The 25284-nt window shown below is 36.2% G+C and overlaps 1 protein-coding gene and 1 pseudogene across 1 annotated transcript in view; both read left to right on the forward strand.

The window, feature by feature from the left end:
* The first annotated feature begins 1682 nt into the window (after positions 1-1682).
* Positions 1683-6321, forward strand: LOC146745870 (uncharacterized; annotated as a pseudogene).
* Positions 6322-14442: 8121 nt separating this feature from the next.
* LOC100368664 (dual specificity tyrosine-phosphorylation-regulated kinase 1B-like) overlaps positions 14443-25284 on the forward strand; it is a 73108-nt gene continuing 62266 nt past the window's right edge. Inside the window, exon 1 of the mRNA XM_085499214.1 lies at positions 14443-14811. The gene's annotated coding sequence lies outside the window, so the exon portion shown is untranslated. The remainder of the gene's footprint in view (positions 14812-25284) is intronic.

Below are 25284 nucleotides of genomic sequence, written 5' to 3' on the forward strand. Positions count from 1 at the left end.
ATTTAAATACATGATGTCATTTTTTCAAGTTATTTATCGAGAGCAAGACAAGTTTTAGTGAATATTCGATATCTTTTCCACCAATTAGCATATATGGAAATTAGAAAATGTCAATATAAAATTATTTATCTTTAGAAACTGTATAACGTCTTTGACAGGCAAAAGTACACGTCACGTGACCTGACATATTGCCATATCTTTACAATTATTGAAAAATGATGTGTTCATTATCATTTTGATTTAATGATTATAATTAAACAGTATGATAAATATGCCATTAATGTAGTTTCAGTTGGTGGTTGTCTTTTACATTGGCCTGGGGGCAATACGGCATAAAGACAATTTCTTTATGTGGTATGACGTAAATAAACTGAAATTGTATAGATTGAACCAATGATTACCGAGTTATTTGTGAATCATGCCTGTAAATAAACAGACATTACAGGTGTGTATGCCTCAAAAAAAATAGTTTTAGAATTACGAATCTTTTACTGAGGGGGGGGGGTAAGGGTTATTTTCGTTCAACGTAATTGCAATATTTTTTTTGTTCGTACTACGTAAATTGAAAAAAATAAATTCCGTAATTCTGTAATCACAAGCTAGACGTACAACGTAATCAATCAAATATTTTTTTCGTACAATGTAAAAATGTGTAATTTTTCTCGGTACGTACAAGGATTTACATCCAAATAAAAAAATCGTAAAGAATAATCCAGGGAAATTACAATATAGAAACTGTAAAACGACTACATGACCAAATTCACTACAAAATTGAATGTCAAGACGTAAAAGGCCCTCAAACCGAATGAAGAGCATTACGAGGGTAATATGCGCGTGGATCTCTACACACGGCGCAGCAATGGTGGATAATTTGAGTTGGAGAGCTCTTCGGACCATTCAATGTTCCTTTTTTTAACACTGTAAACTGTAAAAACGTATTTTGTTCCTTTTAAATTGTAAAACGCCCTTTTTATTTCCCGTAAAACCGTACCAACTACTCCCCTCTTTACTGATTTGAGCATTTTTATCTAAATCAGTATTTCGATGAGATTTAGTCATCACTATGTAGTTATATCACAGGGAGCCCAGGAACTATAATCAACTGTAATACGCAGTTTCTATGAACGGTGGGGGGGGGGGGTATCGGCTGGTATCTAGTGTAAGAAATAGACAAGGGATGAAGGCTCCAGCCAGCTCACATTTTTTAAACTCGAAAAAACAGACGAAAAGAATGAAAAATAAAATATAAAAAAAATACCAGGTTGAAGAATATTAGTTGCTTCTTCAAATTTCGCCAAAGCCTTACCTACATTTTACCGATATCTGCAGAATAAATCAAGAAAACTACACAAATTTACTCCATTTAGGAATTCCTAACGATTTGCCCGAACGCACGGCACAGTTGGAGGCGTGGCCTGTTCAGCATTTGTCAACAACCAATCACAAGACTGGTTACGAACCACATCGAGGTCACGACTCGGTTAGCCTTGCTCAACTGGTTCGTATTACCACGTGACACTAATATCCGAAAATGGACTTGTGTAGAAGCGTGGGCTATTTTTATCACCGAATTTGAATTTCTGATTTTGGCTTAAAGCGGGATGGTCGTCACCTGCGCACGCGGGAATTTAGTCTGGTTCCCTGCCCCATTTCAACGCTGAGGGCGGTTTTAGAAAAGGGTCAGGTACGGGGTATTACATCCAAGGCGGTTATTGGTAGTTACGTACGGAACATCTGATTCGTCACTGAGACAATTCAACATGGCGGCTTCCATGGACATGGAGTTTGTTATGAAAACAAAGATTGCTTTAGCACATGTAAACGCAAACAGTCATTCATGTTACACATATTTAAGACCAAAGCAAGTTGATTGTTTGAAGGCATCCACTGATAGTGATTGTATAGGCTTGTTGCCTACCGGTTATGGAAAATCACTGATTTTTGAGTGCCTTCCCTACATGTCAGCTTCACACAGTCCCAGGACAGTGATCTTGATCTCGCCATTGAATGCTATTATAGAAGAACAGTCTCGTAGACTCGGCGCAAGGTCAGTGCGGTTAAATCCGGAGTTTGACTGTAGTTTGTCCAGTTTCATTAGTTGTGAGTATTTGTATATACTGTCTCACCCAGAACACATAATGACCAAGAAACTCTTCGCCGTATTTCGTGGCGACATTTGGCAACACAAGGTATCTCATATTGTTGTTGACGAAGCACACTGTGTAGTACAATGGGGAAGTGATTTCCGTCCGGAATATCGAAATCTGAAAGACCTATGGCCACCGGTACGAAAAGAACACAGCAAGAAATATCATCACATCTTCTGCTTACCAATCCTGTTATTATCGCTGCCAGCATAGATAGACCAAACATAATGTTCCATGTGACAAAAAGACTTCCAAACAACAGAATTGAAGAGTCTTTTAAGGAGATCTTCAAACCACTTATTGATGAATTGCGCAGTAAACAGGAATGTTTTCCACGAACAATTGTTTACTCATCACTTAAATGGTGTGGATTTGCTCACGAATTGTCCTTAATGCCAACTTTTGACAGTGATATAGATGATATATCTGGTCTGGTGGCTCAATTCCATGCCTCATGCACTAACAAGGTAAATTTAAGTTATTTTGTTAACTATAAATACTAACTTGGATATGACTTCTACTGTTTAACGATTGTTTTCCATATTCTGTATGGTATGGCATGTTATTTTTGTTGTTGTATAGTAAATAACAAATTGGTCCTCTGATGGTTTTACCAATACAAAAATAAAGTGAATATTTATTTGTTAATTGTTATATATATAAATCATTTGTTCCGGGTTTATAAGCAGCTTTGTCTATAACATTTAGGTAAACAATGTGGCTGTTGCCTCATCAAATGACACACTGAAAGATCAGACACGTGATAAGTGTGTGTTCTTTATCAAATTGGTGAATGCAGTTCACTTTACACTTAAGCCAAATTTGTATAAAAGATATAGCGACTGTGCCCCTTTAACTGTATTTGCTATATTAGATGTTTATCTCCAACACAAGAACAGATAAGCCATCAAAATTTGTTGTATACTGTTCTGTATATTAATAATTTGTGCATTTTTTTTACTATAAATGCACCTCTGTCATTTAACTATCATATGATATTCTGTTACATTACCTTTGCCACAACAATTAACTTGAGCCATTTGGCTATTTCATATCAACTTGCATATTGACAATTTATATATCATACTTTTATCATTAAGCAGATGAAGAAAGAGGTGATCGATGGCATGCAGACCATGAATTGTGGTATCAGATTGTTATTTGCAACTGAGGCATATGGGATGGGTGCAGATCCAAAACAAGTCAGGCGAATTATCCATGCTGGTGTACCAAGAACAATGGAAAGTATGTTAAAATGCATGTAGTTCAGTCTAAATGTAGTAATGCAATGTTACGCACAAAATTCATGAATTTTCAGAGCGCATTGTACATATTTGACATACAATGTGTAAAACCAAGTTCCTTTATTGTGTGCATGATCTTATTATTATACTGCTTGTAAGTGTTGCCAACATTTTGAATGTTTTATTTGTTTTGATTATTTAATGACCACAAGCAATTGGTTGGTTCAAGAGAATCTGAAGTCCCAATAATCCTGTAATCCTGTCATGAGTGTAGTTATTGGATGACGATGATGGCTAGGAAAGTTATTTTATGATGAAATGCCACAGGTTAGATCATAGAATGGATATAACAATTGATGTCAGTCACCCAAGAGAACTCATGAAAATACGCATTTGCTCAATATGAGAAGTGCATCTTCAATAGAAGTGTACAATAAACTAAACTTTTCCTGTACTGTATAGAGATATATTATCATGTCATTTACCTATGCATATGCTCTAGTAATACAGCAAATACAGTCCAGTACCATATTGCACTATTTTTGTAACTTGTAGTGAAGCTACTTAAATGTTAAATACAATTCTCATTTGTTCATTAGCATACATTCAGGAAGTTGGCAGATGTGGGAGAGATGGGGAAGAATCTGAGGCTATTTTGTACTACAATGCATCTGACATAGCACACAATGTGAAAGACATGACTGAGGAAATGAGGAAATACTGTACAACAGATGAATGTCGTAGAGTGTCACTAGCCTCACATTTTGGTCAGGAATTTCCCAAGGACTATATCATTAAACATCAGTGCTGTGACAATTGCAAGCTATTGTGTGACTGTACCATCTGTGATTCTCAGTTTCATTATCATCAGGCTGTACATCAGATCCTATTGTTGCGGGCTGTTAGCAGCCAGCTGAAACTGATGGCTGTTAGCAGCCATCAGGAGCAGAATCTGATGTACAGTCAGATGCTGATGAAAGTGATTTTGATGATCACAAAGCACAGGTAATATGTGATGTGTTATTACAGTATTTTGAAGCTGAAAATAACATCTGTAATGCACCTTCTCCTTCAGTTGTCACAGGATGGACACCATCTTTAGCGGAGAAGATATCTTCAAAATATACAAGATACTCCAATCGCAAGTTTTTGATTTCTGATTTTTATTTGGAGGATCAATATGTTGATAATATAATTTCTCTTATTTTGCAAGTGTAGAAAGAGGAGAATCTTTATAGTTATGTACCTCAAATTTTCACTGGAAACTGAGGGGAAATGTTATTTGCTCATGTGTTTGCTTCCAGTTGAAAGCATACAAATTAATATATATGTAAATATGGGTGCTTCAAGACATGCATATTCAAAACAATAGTGAGACATTTTGTTAGAGCAGGGTTTCATGCTGTAAAAATAAGGATAAATTCTGAAAGTTGATCACTTTGTTGGATGTGTTGATGGAGTACTGTTACGTATATTCAATAAAGTGACCAAAGACTAATTTATCCTTAATATGGCAACTCACTTATTGTTAGCATGTAGTGATACTCTATATATTGTCAATGTATATACTGATTGGGAGCTCAAACAATGGCATGCAATACATTGATAAAACAATACTGTTTTCAACTGGATGTCCAATACTCTTTGACAATGATTTCTAGTTCATGAAAAAAAATGTGTGTTTGTATGATACATTTTATCACACACATCAATTAAGCGCTGTGCCTTAGTGTTCATAATCCCCCTCAGTTTTCAGCGATACACCTTACTTTGACAATATATTTCACCTAAGTTTTGAATCTGTGTGTCTTGAAGTCCTATATATATATATATATCAATTTGTATGCTTGCTCTCAACTGCAATTTAGATTAGGGCTAGACCATTTGATATCCTGGATGCACAGGATTCACAGCAATAAATTCATGGCACATAGACCCCTTTCATAAATCAAGCGCCCTCACTCATTAACCGTTTGCATTTTACTCCAAGACTCCTTGACCAATTTTGGTGTTGTGACAAAGAGTCTCCTAGTGAATGTTATAATGGTGTTACTTTTCTGAGAGGGTCAATTTTGAGGGGAGGGGGTGTGTGATTTTTATATATTTGCGTTTTACTCCAAAACCCCTTGACCGATTTGGACCAAATTTGGTGTGATGACAAAGAGTACCCCTGCGGGTGTCCTAATAGCAGTTTTTTTTTTTTTTTTTTGGGGGGGGGGGTATGAATTCATTTAACTCCAAGGCCATGTGACCGATTTGAACCAAAATTGGTGTGATGAGTAAGAGTCCCAATCGAATGTTTTAAAGTTTTTAAAGGGACTTATATTTGGAGGGGGAGAAGAGGGTGGTGTGATATAGTTTTTTTCAAGACCCCTTGAACTAAATTTGGTGTATTACAGCCCTGTACCAATGCTGCCATAGGTACGAAACTAGTTGATCGCTGCTTGCAGCTATATTTCAAATGTGTTAAGCTGGTACATTTCACAATACAGCAGAGCTGTATCAACCGATAGACTGCTTGTTTTACAAATGTATATATAATTTGGATATGCCAGCCTGCAGCAATTAATTTCTATACATATGCATATCTAAGTGCTGATACACAGCATACAAGTTGGTAATTCACAAGGACTGTGCTGTGCATGACTTGTTTGTTAATGCAATCAAGTCAACCTCACTCTTGTAACAACTCTTGTGCAATGTGCAATTAGGTTCATGCAACTCTGCACACATTTCTTGATGTCTGTCCAATACGATTGTTCACAATATGTGGGAGCCCTTTTGAAGCTTTCTTTGGGTCGAAAAATACCAATGACACAATTACTAAATTGATGAGACAGGGATGTTTATTTACAAATATTTTATGTGGTATGTACCAAACTTGCAGTGAAACATGTATATAATAAATGATTATCTTTAACTTAAAAAAAACATTGTGCTGTCTTACTTGCATATGTAATATTCACAGTGGTGGAAAGATGTAACCCTGGAAATTGTCACACTATGAAGCCCACATTTGTAAAATTGCTGATGCATTTAAATCAGTGTCACAGCATTAGTGTCATTTGGGCCAATAACATTTTGATTTTTACATGGCACTCTATGGCTGTGATGCGCATAAATGTTGCAGTTTCTAATTTATAAATCCAGTGAACATGACCACTCACTCATACTTAGATGTACTGTATTTGTTACATTAGAAGCGCATGCTCTTAACTACATGTCAAGGTCTGTCTGGCAAAAATAATTGATACTCTAACACTACAGTATACAAACAATTCAAATTTTGGTTTAGGTGCGCTTCTAATGTAGCAAATACACATATGGTACACAAATTACTTGTAAATTTATTTTCTGAGGTCGAGTATATCATAGAGGAAATTTAGTGCCATTATAAACATTACACTAAATATGTGATATCAGATAAGCATAGGGGTTAAAGACTATTTATGGTGGCATAACATAGCATAGGACCACTAAAACCCTGAAATCTGACTCGCTTGAAGACCTGGAACCCATATTTGTGATGGGGTTTTGCCACACAAAATGTGCTGACCATTATATATAAAATCAAATTCTTTTGAAAAGAGAAATATGAATTGTTTGGATGAACAAATATTCACCAAAATAAGTTATTATAATTAAGTGTCCCCTGGGAATTACATTGTACCGTAAAAACTCAATCAATTCGGCCATGTAAAAATAAATATTTTTGGGGGTGGGCCAATTGATTGAATAAATATAGAAAATATGTTTCCGAAGTGGTCGATTTGTTTGAATAATTTTTCAACGTTTTAAAACTGGGTTCGAAGTGTGTATCACCGGTAACTGAATAAATATATCGTTTTCCCGAGATTAGAGTAAAGGTTTCGTACTAGTCTGAGACTTGACCCAATTTTAAAACAAACTACGAGCGCGTTCAAGAAATCTGACGCAACCAGGCCACCTGCTGTTTTGTTGCCGTGAAGACGACAGTTTTATGTCACGCTCCCCGTATAAAATGTAAACAAACATGGAGTTGGACATTCTTCTGCACATCTTATTTCAACACTGTCAGTGATTTCGGTGATCTTACAACTTGACAAATTGGAGTGTTTCTTAAAGCTTTTTCCTTCAGCAACCAATGGAGATCTCGCACATCGCTTCACATTCGAATTTAGTCTGCTCGAAGTTTGGCATTTCTCTCGAAATTCATTCACCTGACGATCTAGTGTCAACAAATGGCGTTCACAATTCCTACAAATCAAACCCTCAATCACCTCTACTTCGCCATATTTCGACAACAACAACTTCAAGTTATGTTTCCCGGTACCTTCGTGGATTTTTTTTGTTCGTGTCCCCACTGTACTACAAACAAAACACGCTTGAGATGAATTACTTATCTTGACCGGCGTACATGTCACAGTGGAGGCAGCCATTTTGTTTGTTGCGAAGTAACCATGTGACCATCATGTGTCTGTCATCCATTTTGGCCAGAAATCTGACCAAGATGTCGGCCCGTACCTGACCTTGTTTTTCTTTGAGCCCTCAGCGGTGAAAACTTGGGCAGGGAACCAGACTAGCGGGAATTGAGTCCCAACCGACGATAACAACACAATCTAAAAACGCAAAGGCTCATGGGTAGACACTTGTTTGTGAACAATGACACGCTATGGCCATCTGACGCATCCGCAGGTGACGACTCCCCCGCTTTAATTACTTATTTTCTTTTTAAAAAGCCAGTGAAAATTCTAATTTCATGTGCAAAAATGAGCCACCTGGTCTAGATTGCGAAATAATGAGATACTCGTGAATACTTTCTTCTAGAATAGAAGCACAGTACAAGCGAAGTTATAACGTTCAATTCTATTCCGCATAACGGAAATACGGAAAACGGTAGTATCTGGTTCCGTCGATGAGGGCGCAGTAAATTTTCAGGAATAGCGAGAATGACGTGACAATGGCGCCACTGGGATAACACACTCGCTGCAACAATACGTCGAGATATCCAGAGGAACTGCTCTGACAACTGGGTAAAAAGCTGCAATTACAAATTAATGACGTGTCACGTTCTAATGAAAGCGCCAATTAATTATGAATATGTCCGATAATGCACTATACAGTTTTTTTAGTCTATGGTTTAAAGCGAATTTCATGTAAATAAACAATGTATTTTACACGCGTTGTAAACGTCGCTATGAGTCCCATATCGAACAGAACGCGGCACGACGACTGCCGCCCTTTAAACAACTGGTAGTGTGTACTTGTCCGTAGGGCGAATACATCGACTAATTCCTCGAAATGCACAATCCTTCTCGACAATTTGTGAATTTACTTCGGTGCGCGTGACATTCTATCCGATGACGTCATCAGGCTCATTGGAAGTTGGCTGATGATTCACCCAATCACCGTATACTCACTAACTAACCAAATGAACGTGATATACACATTTGGATGGCGATTGTAATGAACGAATCTGGTTACAGAGTGGTATATCAGGGTCGGCAGGGGGTATTTTTATAAGCTGTAATCAATTATTTTTATTTTCGTAATAATGTAATTTAAATAAATAAAAAACGTAAATTCGTAGACATGGGCAAGGTGTAAAATGTAATCAGCTATTTTATTCGTCCGTAATTTGTACAATGATCTTATTTTTTGTAAGCGTATAAAACACTTTCCACATTAAATGTCGCAATTCGTACGCAATTTCCAATTTTGATTCTTAAACGCAACTTACCCAATACATTATAAAAATGTAATTAGGAATTTGCTTTATCTGTAAAGTATAAAAACCTATATTTTACTGACATGACACTGTGTTGGGTTTGGAGCACCGCGGAGGGCGCAATTCACGCGACCTTGTCAGGCTATGGCGCGAGTTCAGCTACGAATTTCATCGAAAATATCACAGCGTCCCGTGTCGGTGTAGCGCCACCTACGATAGTTACGCCGAACAATTCAAAATCACGGCGCATTCCAAGTTACAAGCGCCGAGATCGGAATTTTAAGCTTGGGAAATCACAGCCGTTTGTTGTTCTATTTTTAGATATTCCTACATGCTCATCTGAATAGTATTTGATAATGACATGTATATTACAAATGACAGTTCAATTCATTGAGAAATGTTACTAGGATTTTGTTTCGCTTTTCCCAAAGTTTTTTTTTTTTTTTTTTTTTGAGCGATAATATGAATTTTAGGAATATAATATATTCAATATACAGGGAAACACAAAACAAGTACAATAAATGTATATCACTGAAATGCAGAATTATGTGAATATCAGGAGACAGCTGGTGCTGTTTTAACATTTTCACCACAATATTTGTTGGTGGTAAATTTGTCTGCACTTTTTTTCTTATATTCATCAATATTTCTGGAAAGGAACCCTAATTTTGGAGCCAACAGACAAAGTTTGAATACATTTAAGTTTTTACTCAAAACAAATTGCCTGTTTTTTGTTCTAATCTTCTGAAGGAATGTGCAGACTATAAACGGGACTAGTTTGTGAATTTGTGCTGAAAAGAGGGAACTGGGGGTGAAAAGGGGTGAAAAAACAATTTTAGCTGTCTTAAATCTACCTACCTCAAATATTATTTGTTTGTGTTGTTTTGTATTCTCAAAATATTGCTTTTTTTATTTCACTATAGATATAGCTGTTTAAGTTCGTCAATCAATCTATATCTGTCTGTTTGGTAACCATTACAGTGTAACGGGAAATGTTTCATCTTCAATTTTGTCATAAATTATTACAAGATCTGTATCATTGGTGATGTATGCATTTGAGTATTTGTGAGTTTCAATGTACAAAATATGTGTACTTATTCTTAAGTTGGTAATTGAAGACCAATTCTTGGGATTTGTTTTATATTATTTCTAAATAATTTTCAAGATCTATGTGTTTTTTTAAGTTGCCCGTGCGTACGTAATTTTTCCCTTTCTCGTCATCATTCAATGTTCCTTATTTGATATAATCAGCATAACAAGATTTCAGATTTTCTTTTAAGAGCCGTGGTCGTCGCGCCGCGCATGTGCAATATTTGTGTTGATAAACATTGATTTTCCCACAATCCAATGCGCTCTCAGGCTTCTAATGGAAATCACAAAGTATGAGTTTTGACCTGGGCGCGACTTGCATTCACCGCAGGCGATTCCATCGACACCTTCCAGTCACCTAAAAAAAAATACTTTATGAAGGCTTTGTATCGAATCAGTTCGTACTCGTTGATCTTGATCTGCGCGACGGTCAAAATCGCAATCTTTGTTTATATGAGACCCATATCTGAAAACCAAAATCACATACTGTGGAATACTTTATTTTCGCTTGGAATTAATTTTCGCTATTTTCGCTTGATGGGTGATTCAGTGAGAATAAAATCCAGTGAATATACCTTTTCCCCATATTTTACCTTCAACTCGTCAAAAATCAGTGAAAATAAATTCCATACAAAACACCCAAAAAGTATATTCAACGAAAATTAATTCCAGCTAAAATGAAGTATTTTACAGTACTTTCTTACCGTGTCTGAATGCCACAAGTGTAATTTCAGACCTTTGAGATATATTTTACCGATATTTAAATTTCTGAGTGTCATCAGACTTTTAAAAGATACCTTCCTAATTCCATTAAGCAAGCAATGTTTATTGATTTGAGTTTGACCTCCAAGAGAGAGTTATGATAAATATTTTGCAGTAAATATACATATTTGTCTCTGTGTTGTAATTTTTTAAAGTTGTTAAGTGTTAGAACTACACATGACTTTAATTGATATGCATCTGTAAGCGTCTTCCCGTGGACGTGGAGAAACGAAGCTATGGAATCATAGGACAAAATTGCAAAAAACAAACAACAAAATAATTAAAACGAGTACAGTATGGTCAATGGAATTGAAATGTTGGATTTAGCAAGCTACTAAAAAACCGTGGATTTATTAACCAAACACTCGAAGTTATTCTATTTCAAAAAATAAACCCAGTTTGTCAATGTCACTAAACAAAAACGAACAATCTGAAATACTTACTGAACCAGTGAAAAATCGTTTTGTAAACATGTAGTATCATAGTGACGGTGTTCTCCAAGTGATGAAGTTTTCTCAGTAATGTCGTTCTCTCGGTGATGGCGTTCTCCCGTTTGTTGTGTTCTCCCATTGGTGGCGTTCTCTCAGTGGTGAATGGTGTTCTCCATGTGGCCGTGTTCTCCCAGTGGTGGTGCTCTCTAAGTGATGGTATTCTCAGTGGTGGCGTTTTCTGTCAGTGGTTGCTTTCTCTCGTGGTGGTGTTCTCTCAGTGGCGGTGTTCTCCAATTGGCGGTGTTCTGTCAGTGGTAGCTTTCACTCGTGGTGGTGTTCTCGCAGTGGCGGTGTTCTCCAATTGGTGGTGTTCTGTCAGTGGTAGCTTTCACTCGTGGTGGTGTTCTCTCAGTGGCAGTGTTCTCCAATTGGTGGTGTTCTGTCAGTGGCGGTGTTCGTCCATTTGTGGTGTTCTGTTAGTGGCGGTGTTCTCCAATTGGTGGTGTTCTGTCAGTGGTAGCTTTCACTCGTGGTGGTGTTCTCTCAGTGGCGGTGTTCGTCCATTTGTGGTGTTCTGTCAATGGTAGCTTCCCCTCGTGGCGGTGTTCTCTCAGTGGCGGTGTTCTCCCATTGGTGGTGTTCTGTCAGTGGTAGCTTTCACTCGTGGCGGTGTTCTCTCAGTGGCGGTGTTCGTCCATTTGTGGTGTTCTGTCAGTGGTAGCTTTCACTTGTGGTGGTGTTCTCTCAGTGGCGGTGTTCGTCCATTTGTGGTGTTCTGTCAGTGGTAGCTTTCACTCGTGGTGGTGTTCTCTCAGTGGCGGTGTTCGTCCATTGGTGGTGTTCTGTCAGTGGTAGCTTTCACTCGTGGCGGTGTTCTCTCAGTGGCGGTGTTCTCCAATTGGTGGTGTTCTGTCAGTGGTAGCTTTCACTCGTGGTGGTGTTCTCTCAGTGGCGGTGTTCTCCCATTGGTGGTGTTCTGTCAGTGGTAGCTTTCACTCGTGGTGGTGTTCTCTCAGTGGCGGTGTTCTCCAATTGGTGGTGTTCTGTCAGTGGTAGCTTTCACTCGTGGCGGTGTTCTCTCAGTGGCGGTGTTCTCCAATTGGTGGTGTTCTGTCAGTGGTAGCTTTCACTCGTGGCGGTGTTCTCTCAGTGGCGGTGTTCTCCAATTGGTGGTGTTCTGTCAGTGGTAGCTTTCACTCGTGGTGGTGTTCTCTCAGTGGCGGTGTTCTCCCATTGGTGGTGTTCTCTCAGTGGCGGTGTTCTCCAATTGGTGGTGTTCTGTCAGTGGTAGCTTTCACTCGTGGTGCTATTCATTCAGCACGTGCTTGATCATTTTCGACTTTATTCTATTTGAACCCGTTGTTACTAGTAGCTAGGTAAGCTCCGAATAGTTAGTCCCGACTAGGTAAATTTCGACTAATAATAATAATGATAATAATAATGATAATAATAATAATAATAATAATAATAATAATAATAATAATAATAATAATAATAATAATAATAATAATAATAATAATAATAATAATAATAATAATAATAATACAATTTTCTTAAGCGGTGTTTACTACGTCCCACACCGCTGTTACAGTACAAAACATGAATACAAATCACATTAAGAGAAAAATTAACAGTATATTATAAAAAAAAAAATTAAATACTTTTAAAATAACATTACCATTAAAATCGGATTTAAATGAAGAACTGTCCTCTAAACAGATGAATTTTCGGACTTCTCTTAGAAACATTGATATTAATTTACTGACGAATGAAGAGTGGAAGTTCATTCCACAAAAGGGGGGGGGATAATTGCTAAAAGAACGCCAGCCATATGTTTTTGTGGTACATTTTTAAACTTATCTTTTCAAAAACAAAATATCAGTGTTAAATGACCTTAGGCCACTATGACCCGGTTCATAAATTGGAGCAGACTTATTTCAAATTTTATAGACAGTCATCAGTACTTTAAAATTTATTCTTTCACGAATGAGTAGCAAATGCAAATTATAATGTGTAGATGTAATTGATACAATTGACGAGTCTGGCTGCTGCATTTTGAACAGATTGGAGTTTGTCTAGCTGAAATTAAGGGCAATCCATTTATTTATTGATTGATTGATTGATTGATTGATTGATTGATTGATTGATTGATTGATTGATTGATTGATTGATTGATTGATTTATTTATTTATTTATTTATTTATTTATTTATTTTTATTTTTTGTTGAAAGGTGTTTAAATTTATTAAAACGTAGTTATAAGGTGACGTGAATGTATGAAAAAGCAGACGCCAGAGTAACAAAAAAAAAAAACAAAAAAAAAAAACAAAAAAAAAAAAAAATTAAGGATAATTTCATTTCTGGATGATTATTAAATTTAATTCGGTTCGATTCAAACTCTCACTAACTACTGTAGAATACTTTATTTTAGCTGGAATTACTTTTCGCTGAAAGGACTTTTTGAGTGTTTTGTATGGAATTTATTTTCACTGATTTTTGACAAGTTGAATGTAAAAGATAGGAAAAATGGTATATTCACTGGCTTTTATTTTCACTGAATCATTCCCTCAGCGAAAATAGCGAAAATTAATTCCAAGCGAAAATGAAGTATGTTCCCGATGCATCTCCAAGAAAACAAAATTTCAGCCGGGACTGTCACGGTGTTTTTGAACTATTCAAGGTGGCAGCAATATATCACTTATGCCTATTGTGGTTTCTTTTTGCTCGTTTTCTTTTTTTACGAACTATTCAGGGACGAAATATTTGTACACATTGCGACGTTTTGACAGTATTCGCAATAAGACTTCTCTCTGCAACTCGCATTGCTTAGTTTTGCAGTGCACACTCATCGCAACAAACAAGGGAGCAACGTGCATCCGGGTACTTTACATTCTTTTCACGTTTATCATGTGATCCGGGTACTTGTGCATGCAAATGACCGGTAGTTGACATGACAACAGGGCGTATCCCATTACGTCATTGCTCAGCACTCAGATGATTGACAGTTACCATAACGACAATGCCCTTTAGCCGCGTCATTCGTTGTCAAATCTCAATGCAAAGCGTATTTTTCCGCCATTTTCTTTTCGCCGAAATCTTTCGTCTAAACAGAAAATAAGTCCACGGCGAGGATCAGCATTGGTGCAAACCGGTCAACAATATTTGATGAGCCCTGAAGAAAACTACCGGACTGGTTACGACCCGTTGCAAGTTATTTCCAATTACCTTTTTACTAATTTTGTTGCAATTTCCCGAGCTGGCCTGCAACTTGCCGAAGATTTCATTTTCGCGCGCCATTTTGGGGTTGGTTGGCTGTCTTTGTTGTGATCGAAGGTAGCCCAATTGGGGTTACTGACCCGGCAGTTTTACAAGACAGCGATATTGGCGAATGTACCTTAATATTTCATGTGCATTACATACCGACGAATTCTGGTAAGTGTTATTTTATGAATTTCAGCAAATATTTGAAATGATCGCGCCGGTACAGTATGACCTCCGCCATGTGTAGCCTTCATATTTACATTTTATGTTTTTCTCTTCCGGTAAATTCTACCCGATTTTTAGGCACAACTGGACTGAAAGTTGAACCTTGCGATTATTATTTCATGAAATATAATATATAAGTCATCCTTTGTGATGTCGTATATTGCATATAATTCCGTTTTCTGCAAGATGACGAATACATGAAAACGAGTGATGACTTGTTTTGAGTCATTGCAAGCCTGTCAGTATGATGATGTTCTGTTCAATTACTAGTGATTTCCAGCGGCCCACCTATCAAATATAATGTCTATGTGTTCTCTGTACAATGAGTAAGACAATTACGACAACAAAACATACGTTGATATGTTAGACAGAACCAAAACAGTAGATTCCGTACAGCATTACTGCTGTTTCCTCGTTTCTGTTTGTGTCAATTTTGACCCGGCTCTTTTGCTGTAATATGTGCGAAAATTGCTTTATTTTGTTAATAGTTCTATAGTCAGTTGCTGCCGTGTCTTTTCACTGATTGCTAAGGTGAAAATTGGTACGGTTTTGTGGGTGTTAATTGTTAAAAGAAGCCGGATTTGTACGCCTTGCGATCCGGCATGTTGAATGTTTTGGTTTGATCAGCTGATGGTCGTCGGCTTATTTACATAATTTCTCATGGCATACAGGCGCCGGGTGGTCCCAATATTTCCCAAACTATGTATGTTGTCCAGCATATACCTACCAATAATTGTGTTGTTATTAATTACATTTGAGTCTAAAATAGGTCAAGCGGGTAATTTTGTCATGTTTATGTTTTTATTTCGCCGACGTTTTTCTGTGATCGCACCGGGTATTTTCAAAATGGCCGCTTCTCAGACTTCGTTGGCAATTTTTCATAAATTTTCAATTAAGAAATACGCAATTTTCTGATCCGTCTCTCGGAACTTTCCAGTAGCCACTGTACATTTTGGTATTATTTTAATCATTAGAAGTTCTTTTTTCTGACTTCTTTGGATTACTTATTGAGTGTTGATGTAAGGAAATATCGGTGGTATGCATGGTCGAGGCAAACGTATTTTTATTTAGAAGCAAGTATAGGCTGTTACGGGAGCTGTTCTGTACGCCCTCTGGAGGGAAGCGTATTCCGTTCATCACAGCTGTTTGCAATAAAATAATATTGATGTTGAGTGGTTGAGTAGTCTTTTGCATTTAAATAAACCCTTTTTAAAATATTGAATTCATTTAAGTCATCAGTAGTTGAACAAATTCTGTTGCTGCCACACCTGTTTTTTGTTTTTTTCATTTTCCATCATAAATAGTCTGCATTCCATATATTACATATATTAGGATGTGTGACGTTTGATTCAAAGTTTTTCATAAAATTGATCAAAACATCAATCACTGGCCACAATCACATTTCAATAGATGCAGAATATTGTTTCAGATAACCACATTGTTTTTAAAAAAAACTCATTTAAAAAAATTGCACTAAAAATATAATCTATCAATTTGATCCTGTCTGTCAAATAAAATGACATTATGACTTTCTTTAAGATTTTGAGCTAATTATACAATAATATTCTATTGGAGATGTACTTCTAATAGAGCAAAAACAGTATTCAGTTGTTCAAATAGCAGTTTTATTTATTACCCTTATTGTCAAGACCTTGATTGTTAGTGTACCATGGTTGGTCAGATTATTAATTATTAATATTCTTCAGTTGCTACCGGTACATCTAATATATCATCTCTTATAAAAAATATTCTGATAATTTTTTGTGTGCAAATGAACATTTTAAGTATAGCCCAACTACCATTTTAACAACATTTTATTGAAAAACTTGGTGTCAACAATGAATATGCTCTACATATGATATAATACATGTTTCTAGAGCAAATTGATGAATAATATACAACAAAAATTATAATACCATAATTTATATTAATGCTTTTATTATTTATTTATTTATTTATTTATTTATTATGTATTTTATGAAATTTTGTATGTATATTTTTCTCAACTTTCAAACATAGTCAATGCTAGATCTTGCATAAAGATTATATTATCTGAAATGTTTTTACTTTAAACTTGTATCATTATATTTTATTTGTGTAGCATTTGACGTATGAAGTAGTATTTGCTGTATACAATTACTGTTTTCGCAAGGTATCTGGGTCAGAAGCATCATGCTAATGGTTGAAAATTGAATTTCTGTAGATTTGGTTGTGATTGACTTTTTTTGTGTCCCAGGGCATTAGAAATTCCACTGAATTGCGCATTATATTCTCCTACTAACTTTGTGCATGTGTCATGCAATACTTGATGCAGTAATGGATTGCTTGCGTGCATTCATTGACCGCCGTCCAGCGGGGTTAGAACCTGGCTAGTATAGAACTGATCAACGACGCAATGCAGCTTTCTTGTGTCCCTTTCATACATTACGCATATGAAGTTGGTAAGAAATGTCCTTGTGATTTTGTGTGCACTTTAAGAACCAAAGATTTATTTATCATTTTCTGCACTTGATACATAAATTCACAGTAATGTGACTTCTGAGTGATTATGTTAAAATCTTAGCAATGGTCAATACTCAAGTCGTTAGCAAAGTGTACATTAATCAAACATTAATTTTTGATCATGACGAGCTTCTCTGACACATTATCAACATTTGGAAGCATTACGTCTCAAAGCAAGTATGTTTTTAGTTCACCTTTTGGTGGAATATTTACCCAACTATCGTATTATAGATATTTCGTGCTACAGTGATCACTAATGACTGAGTGATCAGAAAATCTTTTCTAATAGCATTAATTAAGATGTCATTGGAATACAGCTAAGTCTACCCTGTTTCTGTAGATATTTTCTGTTTGATGGTTCAATTGTGGAATGATGGCGAGACATTGATAGGCTCAATTTGAGTTATCATTATAAACTCTTATGCCAAATGAAAAATAAACTTTGTTGGATTCTATAACATGCTTTTCAAAAATAGATCGAGTTAGGCAGGTAGAGATTTTTTTTCTTGCATTTCTATTTATTTTTTCTTGGTTATGCCTGTGCGCATTTTTTCTTGCATATAAAAAGGCTGTTTCTGAGTATCTTAAATCATGTTTTTGGTTGTTTACACTAACCAATTTTGTAAAGTTTCTTCATTGAAATCTCATTCAAAGTCTTGCACAATTTTAAACATAATCTCAAACATGGCCAAAAAGAGTTACTGGTCAGGCAATAAAAATAGAATGGATCAGGTTATAGGAACCCATATTTGTTTTCTTTCTTGGCCTTACTACAGTAAGTATCAAACATATCTGGCTTCTGTGTTCCTACCTGATGTCTTATGATTGGACAAGACATGCTAAGACATGTCTACTGACATGACTTGAACTTCAAAATCCAGAGAAAACCCATTTTTAGTGCAAAATTTTAGAAAATTGCTTGGCTTATATACATGTAAAAGGTCTTTTTTTTCAACAGTTCATACTTCTTGGGCACCAAGGTAATTGCTTTCATGTGTCAGTGAACTTCAAGCCATGTACTTTCAGTAAGGTCATGGTCATGTGTTAGGTAGGGTTTCTCCATTGTTGGTTGATAATGATACTAATTTCCTGCCTGCTTACCAATGGCTTTAATGGTTATGACACAAGGAATTCAATTGAAAAGAAATGTTGATTGGAGAACAAAAGTTACTTGTCCATTGTACTCATTGGGGAATAAAAATTACCTGTCCATTGGTTACTTGTTCATACTGGTCACAAAATAAGTTACTTGTTCATTGTAATGGTTGGAAAATAAAAGCAAATACATTTATATAGTGAATTTATTTTTTTCATTCTCGTTTTTGAAAATATCTGAAGGTAATTTTTGTCGAAATGTTTTTTTTAGTTGGAACAGGTGGACTGGCCTTTATTTGGACCCTTGCCACTCAGTCTGGTATAACACCATAGTTGTTTCTTTTAAATTACCTCCAAATTAGTTCAATCTGATTTTTTTTCATTTGCTTGTTTCTTTTCGTTGATTTACATCACATACTAGCAGCAACCTAAAAATCATAAACAAGTGCCAGACATTCAAGAATTGAATTGTCAAGTAATAAATACCTAATAAATAAATACCTAACGTGTTATTGTTTTACATGATTTACAGTTTGGTGCATTTTTGAATTGTTTTTCAAGATTGATTTAATGTCATCGTTCTATAATTAAACCAATTCCATTTTATTATTAACTTGTCCTGACTTGCTCATTTCAGGGGTAAATACTGGTTCGCTGTATTTTGTAGAAATTGGCCTATTTGGGGTTGACATGTGAAAGTTTTTTTAGTTATACACAATCACTCCACCCCCGGACCTGTATATATGGATTAATATTTCTCACCATATAAGATTTGGAGTAAAATATCTGTGGTCTCCCGGGGCTCAAAATTAACCAAAATATTTGGAAGCCATGTGTGAGTTGGTAGTCCCATGGTATTACTTAGAAACCCATCAAGGTTCACAGGAAAGCTGTGTGTGCAGAAGAATGTGAATGTTTTCATCGGCTCTTCGATCGGCGTTCCACAGCAGCTCACACGTGCACAGAGCCATTAGAAATGCATGGTACAGTTGTGTGCATCTTAGCAACATAGAACATTCTGTGATGGAGATTTACTTCTGGTGACATAGGTGTTTTGAATCAAATACCATATTTGCTTCATTAGAAGCAACATCTTTATTAGAAGTGGTGCTATCCCAAAATTCTATTCATTGTATATGAATCTTAGATATGTAACCATAAAACCAGACTTGTAATGTACTACTAATAGAGAAAGTACAGTACATATACTCTAGTTACTTATTCAAAAAGCATGAGTTTTCTTTTCTGTTTAGAGTATTTTTGTTGTATATGTTTCGAAAGTTCTTAAATTCACACAAACAATTGACCTTAAAAGTCAATAACAAGGTCTTGATGAGCTTTGACCTGTAGGAAGCTTGTTATTAAAGCGGCCTCTAGATGGCAGTCTACAGTATGCTAACGCATCAGGACTACCTATATTAAGGTAACATTTAACATTACTGCCGCCCCCCCCCCCCCACCTTTTGTGATAACATCTTATCAGCTGCCGCCCACTTTTATTTAGCAAAGTGCATTTATTGCGTTCAGTAGAACCACTTATTATATTTTCCCTTTTTAAAGAGATAATTGAATGACATTTTACTGATTTCTTGGATGGAGTTAGCGTAAAGGAATATAGGAATTGCCTTGATGTATGTGTGCCAAATGTATGCTTGTATTGATGATGGTTTTTTTTGACGACTTCATATGTGGGTGGGTGACGAAGCTTTCAACATGTATACATTCTTTCTACCAAATTGACATTTCAGTCATGTTGGTTTAATTTGAATGATTAGTGAGTGGGCGGGGATGGTCGGGTTACAGTAAACATTTTTATTCGCTGATCTGTGAATCTTTCTGAAAGTGTTATTGGGAAAAACAACAAACTTTTATGCAGTTTGATTTATTTACTGATATAGTGTAAGTCTTCAAGGACTTAGATTAAGATTTTCAGATGTTTGTGATAGTTATCTACAATGTGATTTAACCCAATGCTTGACACAGTGTCCTCCCCAGCAAAATACTGTAGAACACGTTGAAATAGTTGCATGCAATTTTAGCAGATTTGACTCTTGGGATGAATTAACAGAATCTTAATTTAGCTGTTGAATATCTCCCTGTGGGAATAGACTTTCTGTTAAATTAGCTGCATTTTGAATAAGCAAAATTACGGATTAGCTAAATTAGCTAAAATAACATGCTAGCTAAATGCACGTTTTACAGTAACTTACAGTAGCGATTAATTTACATAATACTAGAATATGTTAATCACCTTTATTGTATCCATTGTTATACTAATTAGACCTATTGTTTGTCCAAAATTAAACAGTTGGGAGCCCCTATTCTACAATGCCCTGGGGAGAACTCTGGCTTGACACTGCTTCCGAATGCTGCCTATTTTGTATGGAGTAAAATTAGGTAAAAACAAAAAAAAATTTATATAAACACTAGTGATGTGATATAAAGATTGAAAATGTTTACATATGGTAGCTAATCTGCATATTGATATCTATGTTGCGTAGTTTTGTGATTGTAATAATTGGGGTAATAATTTTCATATCCATAACCTCTATATTCTTGATAGTTAAGGTATTGGTGGCATGGGGAATGAGTGGTTATTTACATAACATGCTACATGTACCATCGACTAGTGTATTTTATCTTGTTGAATTGGTAGGTATATGTAAATTGCTGTCTTGACAGGTACAATTCAACACCACTGTATTATCTTATATTATGTATACAGTTGCCTTAATTTAGTGATGGTCTCTATTTCCAGAACTTTCAATTCCCATTGAGTTGACATGACATTGATTTTGAGTTTTTCTTTTCTTTCCTACTTGTAAAAGAAAAATGTTTTAAATATGCCTATGAAATGGCTGCTATTGTCACGCCTAAAAGTATCCATTGATACATAAATATTTTTATGTTTCTAAACATGAATTATTTTTTTTAAGTGTCTACGGCAACTTTATTTTTGTGTATTTCAAAACGAGGCTCCTCATTAGCTTCTCATTTGCATACAGAAATTCCCCTTGTGACGTCAGAAGGGGAAGTCGCATGGCAGCTTGCATTGCCGATAAGTGTAAATAAGGCAAATTTCTTGTGCAGTTTTCTCGTCTTTGACTAAATTGTCACTTATGTACTTGTTCGTCAAAGAAGAATGGACCATAATGAACACATAGTATCAATTTGTGTTGCATGGGGTTGAGTTAGATGCAAAATATGTCCGTTCTGATGTAGCTGGTCACTGTGATCGTCACAGACATCGGCGCACGTTTGTACACTGTCGCTGGACAAAATAGAATTTGACGTCGGGATTATCTCGTTATTTAGCAGGTTACTAGGCACGTCACTACACTTTTATTTCATCGATCGTCTGAGTAAAACTTTCAAAATTAAAATAAAAGAGAACATATTTTGACATTATAAACATTAGACTATAGTGAAAAACGACAATTCAGTTACTAAATAAATGATAGCCGCGTGGAAATAAATTGGCATTTTGTTGAAATAGGTGAACGCGTTGGGTCACGAGGGCAAGTGCGTTAAAAGCGGCATTTAATTGGATAACAAAAATAATCGAGATCGATACACATACAGATAAATTCAGAGTGGATTCGAGTTAGCGTGATCCATGGCGTGATTGTCATAATTATAACAGGGACTAAATGGTATCTATAAAACGATAATCAGGATCGCAAAAAAAGTCAACTCATTTGAAACACTTGCCGGACGTCTCTCTCTGTTCTGAAAACCGCCTCGGTGATCATTGGCTGGTCCGTAATCTATTTCTTTCAAAAGTATTGCGCCAGGTTTACGTTGTCGGCGTTTCTTTTTAAACCTAGTTGTTTTTTCATGGACAAGGGACAGTTTTTCAAAAAAAAAAAAACTGAGGTTAAGTGGCTTTCGTCCACTGATGTCGCACCTTTGAATCGATTAGAAACGTGTGAATACTTACTGACTATATGTTTCACTGCAACTGCCCACAACACAACATCTAAAAACTCCCTCTCAAAACAAATAAAATAGACAAAAAAAAAAAGAAAAAACGCCGACCGAAAAATGTATATCGTTTAAAAGTATACTGAATGACCACTGTTATTACGGCTCAGGGTATGACTTCCTCTCACATTTTGTCATTTGGTGGCCCACTTTCGACGAGCGTCGAAAATCCGGAAACAGTCGACCGTTTCAGAATAGGTGGGCGTGGCTACAACACGAGTAATATCCCAAATTGGAATAGTGTACGAGTAATCATTTTCAGCAAAAAAATCAATAACTGCCCATTTCAGTGGGACACAGATCTAAAATGGGAAACGTGGGGATGGGCATTGCACCGGCACTTTAATTAAAATGCAAGCAGTTGTCACTAAAGGTCAAATCGTGTTAAAAAATATCTATGTTTAATATTGATAATTATTGCTATTAACAGGCCAATAAAATCCCAGAAAGTGCCAAGATGTGTGACTTTGAGAGGTCAATCATATGACCTGTAGTACTTGGCCAGGTTTTACGAATCCAACAGGTCTTGAAGGCTTACTTTCAATAAATTGCAGCGAAACGGCTGCTCTGCTAAGTACAACACCCCAATCCACACTCAAGTCATCTGCAAGTGATTCGGCGCCCCTTTCAAGGAAGAAATAATCACTGCCGCGATCCAATTCTGGTATCTGCAATGAATACATGTATGACTATGACTGCACTTCCCCAATGGCGATGCCTGCGTTTCTGAATCTTAGAAACATTCTCAGAGCTTGGACTTCATGGACGTATCAATAACTTTTGAATAACAACCAGAAAATAGTCATCATTTATTGTAAAATACTTTATTTATGCTTGGAATTAATTTTTCGATGAAGGTACGATTCAGTGAAAATAAAATCGTCGTTTTAATAAATTTAAACACGTTTCAACAAAAAATATAAATAAATAAATAAATAAAATCTAGTTAATATACCTTTTTCCCTATATTTTACATTCAACTTGTCAAAAAACAGTGAAAATAAATTCCATACAAATTTCCCCAAAAATCTTTTCATTCCCAGCTCTGTCTTTTTATCACAATATACTCCCAATTATAGTCTGCACTTGCCTTCAGAAGATTGGAACAATCATAGCCAATTTTTTGAGTAAAAAAATTGATTTAAAATCTGTCTGTTGGCTTCAAAATTGGGATTCATCTCTAGAAATATTGAGGAATATATGAATAAAGTACAGAAAAATTTGGGCAAGGAAGTCTGGTGGTGAAAAGGTTAAAGAGCAATGATTGTCTTTCAGTGCACATTCAATGTTTTTGTCAACTTTACATTGTATTTAGTACACATTGTATAAGATATGGGACACATATCCAATTATTTTTTGGGATGAGTTAAACATTGTTTTTTCAAAAGTTGCTGTCATTAATTTCCATAACACACAGTTACAGTGAACAACAAACACAAATTCATGAATCTGTCAAATTTCTAGTGTGAGAATTGTTAGCCTGTTGAAAAACTATAAAAGTCTTTAAAAGGAAACTTTATGCGAAATAGAAATCATACAAATTAAACATGTTGGGCACTTGATTGGACTTGGATGCTAAAAATCTGACAAACATTATGTTTCTCCCTCTTTGCAAAGAGGGAGAACAAGTTAAGTACAACAAATTGTTAATTGCCTAAAAAAATATTAATCACTATGAATAGCGATCACTGGTAGCATAGTGGTTGTCGCATCAGACTCATGATCTGTAGACCCAAGTTTAAATCCTACCTTAGGCTGAACATCAAAAGGGTCGACCCCTACCCTGGGTGAGTGTGCCACAGACTCGACGGGAAGGCCAATTCCACTGGCCGAGATTCATTCGACTTTGGGGAAACCTTGGTTAAGATCGGCAGGTGCTTGTGTTCGACCGAGCCTGGTTGATGCCAGGATAGTGCATTAAATTGCCATTTGATAGGAAGATGGTCGCACAGCCCTGTCATGTAGTCCCAAACATGAATATGACTTCTGTGGCAAAAATGCACTGTGTCAGCACTAGCACTTGCAATTCGCACATACAAAAAAAAGTCAGAAGAGACAACAATGACAAAAAAATATTACAAAAAAAAAACTATGAATAAAATTATTTTGTCCTGAGCTGGTACCCCTGATCACACACATCTCACACAAAATAACCACATTGTAGGATAGTAACATGACAATGAAGAATAGGAGTGTTTGGGTAATTCCTTATAATAGTGTCTGTGACCTTCTCAGCCCAGACTTGATGAGTGTCATGATTTATACTATATAGACTTGCCCCAGTTACTTAGTTTCTAGGTCACCTGTTGTCATCATTTTAAATGAATATATCCTTATTGTGAAAATATATCTTTGCATCGACCAACAATTTGGTTCTGCCTACTCTAAATAATCAGTGTTTTGCTAAGACTGGGCAGGTAACACCATCAGCAGGAGATTTTCTAGAAAAGAATTGCAACAGGGAGCACTGCAATTTAGCGGCGTCACCGAGCGGGGGAGATAGGTTTCTCCCTTAACAGGGTGTGGAGTTTTTGATAATTCTAAGTTAAAATGGAGCATTCTATAGCTTCTTTGGGGCCAAAATTTCTATCGTACAGGTCACAGTTGAAAACTGGCCACATGTCATCCCTGGTCAACAAGAATTTCATGGTTGCCAGAGGATCTGCTCCCCAGGGTAAGGGGGCGCATGGCCATGGCATGAGGGTGCTGCACCCCTGTTTCATTATTTAAAAAAAATCGAATAATCAAGTATTCATTGCAGACATTGTTGTACAAGAAAAAAATTTCCGCGGGGATGGGGGTAACATTACCTGTTTTCACTTTCAATGAAACACTGAT

The sequence above is a fragment of the Saccoglossus kowalevskii genome, chromosome 5, assembly GCF_978046115.1.
Source record: "Saccoglossus kowalevskii chromosome 5, keSacKowa6.1, whole genome shotgun sequence".
Classification (NCBI taxonomy): domain Eukaryota; kingdom Metazoa; phylum Hemichordata; class Enteropneusta; family Harrimaniidae; genus Saccoglossus; species Saccoglossus kowalevskii.